This window comes from Spermophilus citellus (assembly GCF_964194105.1).
Source record: "Spermophilus citellus genome assembly, chromosome: 7".
NCBI classification, from domain to species: Eukaryota; Metazoa; Chordata; class Mammalia; order Rodentia; family Sciuridae; genus Spermophilus; species Spermophilus citellus.
The window spans coordinates 38,605,106-38,613,572 of NC_138188.1; positions in this window are offsets into that span (position 1 = coordinate 38,605,106).

Below are 8,467 nucleotides of genomic sequence, written 5' to 3' on the forward strand. Positions count from 1 at the left end.
TGAGGGGGTGTCGCTTCTCTATTCCCAACTGTAACTTAATATTCTAAGGAGCTTTGGAAAGAAACACTGGACTAGCAGTTCTCAGTGGGAGTTCCCTGGATGGGCTGCACCTGCAAGCTTAGTAAAGATACAGACGTTCAGTCCAGAACCCCTGAGTCTCATCTGTGGGGTGGGGCCCAGCCCTCTGTTTAACACACCCTCCAGGGGATTTAGACAGCCCCTCCAGGTGGAGAACCCCTGCTTGAGTCATTCTTGAACTGGACTGGAAAAACCACCAGGTGCTGCAGGCACCTCCAATGTCCCACCCAACAGACATCTGCAGACCAGGGGAACCTGCCTCCATGGCCAGGGGGCAGGGGAGGCAATTCCTGGAAGCACCAGGTCACTCTCCCAGGCTTCTCTGACATACTGTAGGTGTTAACATTGGGAGGGGAAAGCCCAAAGCTGAATTCGTGGCATAGATCCCTCTGAGATTTAAAAAAAAAAAAATTAAACCACCCAAAATATTATTGTTGGGAGGACTTAGGAAGGCTCTAGTGTGGTGCCTTTTACACAAATATTGTGAATCACAATAACTCTGTTTATCTTCTTTTTCCTTCAGCAAATAAGGAAACATCTGTGGGGGTGCTGATATTTGTTTTTTTTGAATGAGCGTCCTAATGGTGGAAATATTTTGTAAGTGATTATAGAATCCTAGGGCTAAGCACTGCCCTGAGGAGGAGTTAACTGGTAAATGATGTAAACATTCCCTTCTAATCAAGACTTCAGTGCCTTATTTTTAGTTGATATTTTGTTTCTCAATAAAATGCAAGGTCAGGCCCGTGGCAGAGGATACCTGGCCCAACCATAGCAAATTATACTGTCTTTTCTGTGCCTCAGTTTCCCCTTATTTCTCAAGGAGGATCTGGGAAGCCAGGTGTGGCTCTGGACTTGGGCCGCCAGCCTACGTCCAATAATTCCTAAGTACAAATCTCTACGGTGGCTGCATAATCCCTTGCCTAAAAAGTATACTGATTTGCACAACTCACGTGCTTAATGCAAGAGAAAAAGGGACCTCGGTGTACTGTGATGATGAAGCCCAGAAAAGAGGAACAGGTCTGTTAAAGCCCCATTAGCACAAGGCTGACCCCAAAGTAGGTTGTGTCCCCTGCACCTATGTTCTTAAGGAAGGGGCTGGAGGTCACAGGCATTCGGAGAGAATGCTGGGTTTTAAGACTGGGTTGGGAGAGAAAAATCTACATCCACATAGTCACTTGTAAAGGAAGATTTCCAGAAGCTTTATTTGTCATAGCCGGAGGGGAAGAGAACACACCTTCACCTGCCCAACCCCCTCTCTGCCCCTGCCTTGGACCTCTGACCTCGCCTCAGTAGGAAATGGACACCAACTGCTCCTGAGCCACACTAGTGGCTCCTGCAGGTGGGGAGACTGTGGGTGTGCCCTCTCACAGGAAGAGTACTGCTCCTGACACCCTGCAGGCCTGCCCAATGCACCCAGGCTGCCTCTGCGAAGAGGTGTCACCCAAGACCATCTGCTGCTGCTGCTCACTTCAGGACAGAGCTGGTCCCAGAGAGCTCCCAAGTAGTGTGACATAGTGTGACATGTACGTACAAATCTGGATTTTTTTTTCATACAACCCTAACCCATTTATTACATGCCTTTTTCTATTAAATATGTGAATGATGATAAAAGGTGCTGCTGATATTCTGGGGGAGGGAGGGGAACAACCCAAATGCCCATTAACTGCGGCATGGATTCCCAGCAGCATCCAAACAGTGGGATGTGACACAAGGAATGGAAAAGGACACACGACCATAGAGGGGAATCTCAGGATCATTCTGAGCAAGATAAGGAGCCGCTGAATGGTTCAGAAAGGGCAAACTAATCTATGGTGGCCCAGGGCAGAGCAGTGGTTATCTGGGGGACAGGGAAGGGTCTGCGGTGAGGGATTCCTAGGAGCACCAGGAAATCTGGGGTGATGGACAGATTCACTGTCTTGATTGCAGTGATGGTTTTGAGGGGAGTCACAGACACGATACCTAAAATATGGGGCACTGGCTTATTCAATATTGGAAGCTGAAGGACTTTGGGGAAAACTGCTGAAGCAGGAAGTTCATGCCTGCCCGTCCCTCCTGCCCTTCTCCCCTGCAGCAGGTCTTAAGACCCTCATGAGAGTCCCCTCCCTGCACCCAGCGGAAAGGAACATGCCACTTCTGAAGACCTGGGTCAGAGAAGAATCTGAACAGACGGGTCTTGCTCAACTCCCCAGGTACTGCCATGAGGTCGGACCTTCGTCCAACTGCATTTCTTCACTGACTGTGCACTCTTCATCAAATTAGCATGAAAATACACAAGTTTAACTGGTTCTTTGGCTCTTCTTTTCCTATAAAGGCCCCTGTGTCCTGTGAAACTTACATTAAATCAGTCTGTATGTTTTTGTCTTGTGGGCCTCAGTCAGGATCTATCTGCCAGAGGAGCAATTTACAAACACCGTCTTATTCAATGCTCACATCACCTTTCCGTAGGTATTATTGGACCCATTTTACAGAGGAAGAAACTAAGACAGAGAGATTAGGCAACTTCCTAAGGAGTGGTAGACAGACCAGGATTTGAAATAAGTCTGTAAAATATCAATCCGACTAGTGGAATTACAAGTGGATTTTATATTTTTTAACTGTTTATCTTTTTCTAAAACTTTCTACAATGAACATGCTCTATTACTAGCCAGGAATACCTATAAAAATGCTATAATCATTTTGTAACAATATTTTTTAAATCCTTCTCTCCTAAAGATAATTCATGCTGCCTATCAGTCCTGTTTAATGCTACATACTTAATGGTCTCATTTCAATCTGCAAATTAAGGATGGGAAGCTGGGGCTCAAAGCAGGTGAGTTACAGGCTCAAAATAGCAAAGCTAAGGAAAGAGAGGCATGATTCGAACCCAGAGCTCCCTGGCTCTGGAACCATACATATATTTCTCACATTCAAATCCAACCAAACGCCTCACAGCCATTTAACTGCCCTGAAGGGACCCGTGGGCAGAGTTAGCAAGGCCAAGGTCACTGGTGCATCTCCCATTGTCCTCTGTCTCTCCTCTTCAGACCCTCTGAGGAATATTTTCCACTGGAAGATTTTCCGCGCCTCATTAGTTCTTTAAAGAGCCATGTGGTATTTCCTGCAGCTGATGTATTTGATATATTATAATCACTCCCTCGGTCGCTTTTCTACAGTTGGTCTGCGAGGAGCTTTTTATAGAAAACAATGCTATTTGTAAAGGAGCCAAAAAAGCGCCAGTTAACTTGCGATCCTTTCCAAAAATAACAAAGAGAAGCAGTGGGGACAAAGATGCCCTTATGATTAGAAGCAGTTAGTCATTTGCACTCTAAAACACGCTGGGGACAGCTCAGCAGCATTAACTCTTCATCCTCAAGAAGAGGCCGCAGGGCTCAGAGGAACCTCAGGGGGATGCCTCCTGTCTCTGCTGTGCCTTTGGCAGAGTTCACTTCTGCTCTCCCCCACCCAGCCCTTTCTTCTTTACTCGCTAGGAACCCACGGTTACCCTCTCACCCCCTCCCGGGGGCAGCACTCGCCCATCAGCCCAGCACAGGGAGTTTTGGGCCATCTGTGCATTAGGGAGGACTGCATACTGATTCAGGACAGGACAGGGTCACACAGGACAGGGGTCAGCAAACTACAGCCCAAGAGTCAAATATGTTCCTGTACAATCCACAATCTAATGGACATTTTATATTTAAAAAGATTATTATAAAATACACATGACATTTGCCATTTTTAAGTGTACAGTTCAGTAGGGTTAAGTATACATTGTTGTTCATGTTGTCATGCAACCAATTTCCAGAACTTTATCCTCTTCCAAAATAATCTCCATACCTGTTCCACAGCTTCCTGTTTCTCCCTCCTCCCAGGCTCTGGAATCATCGTTCTAACTCTCTGCCTATACAAATTTGACTACTTTCAGTACTTGATATAAGTGGAAGCAAATGATATTTGTCTTTGTGACTGGCTAATTTTGCTTAGCATGTGTCAAAATCTTCTTCCTTTTTAGGGCTGAATAATATTTCATTGTAGGTCTGCATCATATATAATTGTTTATCAGTTCATCTGTCATTGGCTAACATGAATTAGTTGCCATGAACATGGCCCACTTGCTTGGGCCCATGATGGCGCAGTACCTTGTGGCAGGAGCACATGGCAGAAGAAGCTTATTTATCCCATGATATCCAGAAAGCAGAGAGAGAGAGAAGGGGCCAGGGTTCCAACATCCCCCTCAAAGGTACAACACCAATTATCTACCTTCCTTCCCCTACGCCCCACCTCCTAGAGATTCCACCACCTCCTCATAGTGCCACTAGCAGTCGACAAGGTGTTTAACACAGGGGTCTCTGGGGACAGTCCAGATCCAAATATAGCAGGCCTTTACTGAGGGAATAATCTAGGGAAAACATCTACTCCACAAAGGGAGGTAGCAAGAAAACTTGCCAGCTATGTCCTTGACTCTGGGTAAAAGGGACCTTATGGGTTTTGAGAAGCCATGACTCTCTGGCTCATTTCATGAAGTTAATATGACCTTGATACCCAGACCAGAGGCAACATACATGCAAAATCTTTTTTTTTTTTTTTTTTTTTTTGTACCAGGGATTGAAACTGGGGCATTGAACCACTGGGCAACTGGGGACATCCCCATCCCTTTTAAAAATATTTTATATCTATTTTTTGAGACAGGGTCAGCTAAGTTGCTGAGGCTGCCTTTGAACTTGCAATCCTCCTGCCTTAGCCTCCTGAGCTACTGGGATTATAGGCATGTGCCACTGCGCCAGGCCTTATGTGCAAAAATCTTATATAAAATGTCAACAAACCAAATCTAGCATTGAATACAAAGTACAATACGATATCACCCAGGTTGCTTTGCTATTAGAAAAATTATTAATGTAATTGATCACACGGACAGATTTTTTTTTTTAAATTAGAACCATCTTTGTATATACATGACTTGGGAAAGATAAAGGCCATTGGGGCGAAGAGGTGAGGTTAGAGGGAGCATCTATAAGTAGCAGGGGACAGCCTAGCCAGGTCCATGACTAGAGAAAATGGCCAGAGCTTGGATCAGCCAGGCCAGCCATCAAGCCAGGGGGTCAAGCTGAAGATCCATGAAGCTCTCTTTGGTCCCTCACAGTGGGGTTTCTCAAATCATACTGGGCTCTGGACTTGGGCCTAGAGCCAAGGATGGGCAGGCCAAGCCCAAATTCCCTCCATTCATAGGAGCTGCAGGTCCCAAGAACACCAGAGGGCTGGGAGTGGTGTTGGTGAACAGTGAGATTCTGTACCCAGAGCTAGTCATCTTGGTGGCAAGCCCAGAGCCAGAAGTTGCGGTTGTGCCAATGTACACAGCACCTGGGTTCTTACCAAGGGTGAGCTGGGTGCTGAGTGGCATGCCAGATGTGAACCTGGGCAATGCCATGCCCCCAGACCTGGCTTCGATGTGCTGCCGCTCAGTGGTTGAGCCGTGGGAGAGATTGAACCCCTACCCAGTGCTAGTGATCCTCAAGGAGAGAGAGTCCTCAAGTGGCTGCCCATTTGGAACCCTAAATGTGGGCTGAGGGGGTGGCTTCTGGGTTCACAGGATGCTGAGAGTTGCAGTTGGCCCCTGCACTGACTGTGCATGCAAACTGGTGGCAATTTGGACAGAGGCAATGCTCCCATGGGATGCTAGGTTCTCAGAACCAAGAAACACCCTGTAAAATGGGCTGTAGTTGTCCTTGGGGACAGGAGAGACTGGAGGATGACAGCCTTGGGTGGAGGGCTGGTAACCACAGCACTGTGACCACAGCAGGCTTGGAGGATGATGTTGCAGAAGCCCTGCTGCTGGAATGGAGGGTCTCTGTTATTGCCCATGACAGGTCCCAGATTTGGGCTGAGTGGTTTCTGGAACAAAGGGATGGTTAAAATTTGGGGTGGAGCAGGAGATCCAAGATGTAGGTGGGCAAGTAGAGACAGGTCCTTTTGCTGGGGGCCTCTGCTGAGTACTGTAATGGATGTCCGGGAATGTGCAGGAGCTCACACAAGCCTGAGGGAGATCTACAATTAACAGCCTTAGAAAGGGGAACTGTGTTCATGTCAGTGACCCCAGGATCTACAGCTGGCTGCCAGGTGGGCTATGCAGATGCATTGGCTGTCACAACCAGAAAGACGTGCTGCAGATGTGGGTCTGCCAGTGCTAACTGGGGCAGGACCTAAAGGGAGGAAGAGAAGAGTAGGAGGAGGCAGAAAAGAGAGCCTGTGTATGTTATTCCCTCGTCACTATTTGGTGCGGGGAAGGACAGAGGGACAGACAGGACCAGGGGCCCGGCAGCTCCTCTGCTAAGTCCGTGGTGGCAGGAATAGCTGGGATCTAATAAGTAAGCAGACCAGAGAGTCCAGTCCCTGCTGCAGGTGGGGAAAAAGAAGAGGCAAGCTGGTGGCAGTGCAGCTGCCACAGCCTGTTTCATCCTCCAAGACCTCCTTCGTATCCTCTAAGATCTTCTTCTTTTGACCCTGGATGTTCTCCAAGGTGCTTAAGTCTTTCTCCACACAAATACAAGGAAGCTTGGGAGGTGGGGGCAGCCCCCCTTGATGTCACAGCAGTGCCAGTGGCAGTGGTAGCACCATTGGCATAGACCACTTTCTGTTGTGGAGCCTCCAGCTACCAGGAGGACAGCTTCCTGATGGGCCAGAGGAAGGTGCTCATCCTGCACCGCCTGTCTGAGCCCTGGAAGCCTACAGAGCCGCCAGATGGTCTCCATCCACCATTCCCCGAGCAGCCTGGGGCAGGGGGCAGGGAGCATTGCTGCACCTGCATCCCACCGCCAGCAGGGCTGTGTGAGCTGTGGACAGCATGGCCATCGGAGAAGTTCATGGAGTCGCCCTCCAAGTCCTTGGAATGGAGATTTCCCTCCTAAAAGTGAGGTCTCGCGAGGCTAGGATGCTGCCACTTCCTGGTTGCTGGCGGAGCCCTTCCAGATGGTGCTTCCCGTCTGTCTCTTCGAGACCTCCCCACGCCCTCACCTCTGTTTCCTTGGGTCAGGGAAAGGCGAGGTCTAGCTGCTCAGGCGGCGAGGGCAAAGGGGTCTGCGCCAGGAGGAGCGACCCTCTTGGCTCTGATGAGTGACAGCCCGGGCTTTCCCCAGGAGTTTCCCCAGGGTACCCCAGAGCGGAGTGAGTGGCCTGCCGAAGAGGGGCTCTGGAGCAGCCAGCTGCTAAGGGCCCCCGGTGGGCATTCTGGTGGCAGGGCGGAGGACACGTGCTGGAGCAGCGTGGGATCCACCCAGGAGCCAGCGGAGTAGTCCGACCCAGGCAGGCGGCGGGGACTGAGAATATGACCCATTCGGAGTCCATAGACCTGGGGCAGGTCCGATCGGGAGAAGGGACAGGAAACCAAGAGATCTCTCCCTCCATGCCAAGTCCTCTCGAGGCCAAGCGCGCATCGCTGGGTTCAGCCCCTGTGGCGACTCACTGGAACACACCACCGGACAGGGCGTGCAGGCAGCTCGTCCAGAAAAGGTGCCACAGGGCAAAGGGCAAGGCCTCCTGTCCTCCAGGTTGACCTTCTAGCTCTAGTACCTGTGTGTTGCCATCTGTCTCCTGGGGACAGGAAGTGGTGGCTGGGGTGGTGCTGGTTCATCCCTCCATCTCTCTTCAATTGAGCCCTGTAGCCCAGATCCCTTTTTGGTTTGGTTTGAAGGATTCAAATATATATAAAGGTTATATTCTAGATCAATTTGAGTTTATGCCTAAAGAAATTTAGCAGTGCATTATTCCATATAGATAAGAAGCCAGTTTCTGTGGCCTTCCTGGAATATGTCAAAGTCCACTCCTCCTGGTCCCATCTGGGTTGCCAAGAGACATCACAGGAGACAGAGTGTTTCTAAGGAAGGGTTCTAAGAGTGCTCAAAGAGGCAGGGGGGTCGGTGCTGGGATTGTAGTTCAGTGGTAGAGCTTCGCCTAGCATGTGTGAGGCACTGGGTTCGATCCTCAGCACCACATAAAAATAAATGAATAAAAATAAAGGTATTGTGTCCATCTACAACTAAAAATTTAAAAAAATTTTAAAAAAAGATCAGTGGGGTCCTTGTCTCACATGAAAGAAAAGAATTTCAGCATGCATCAGAGGCATAGACAGAGGTTTATTTAGGAAAGAAGATACACCTTCAAGGGAGAATGAGAGGTATCTCAAAAAAAGACTTTTGGGGTCAAGCAAGGAATATACACTCCAGGGAGAAGGGAGGCCATCTCCAGAGGGAGAAACAGTTGACCACATGAACAGATTAAAAAAGAAAAAGCATAGCTCAATAGAGACAGGAAAAGCATTGAATAACTGTTAAAATAAACCTTTAGGGCTGGTCTTGTGGCTCAGTGGTAGAGCACTTGCCTAGCATGTATGAGGTACTGGGTTCGATTCTCCGCACCACAT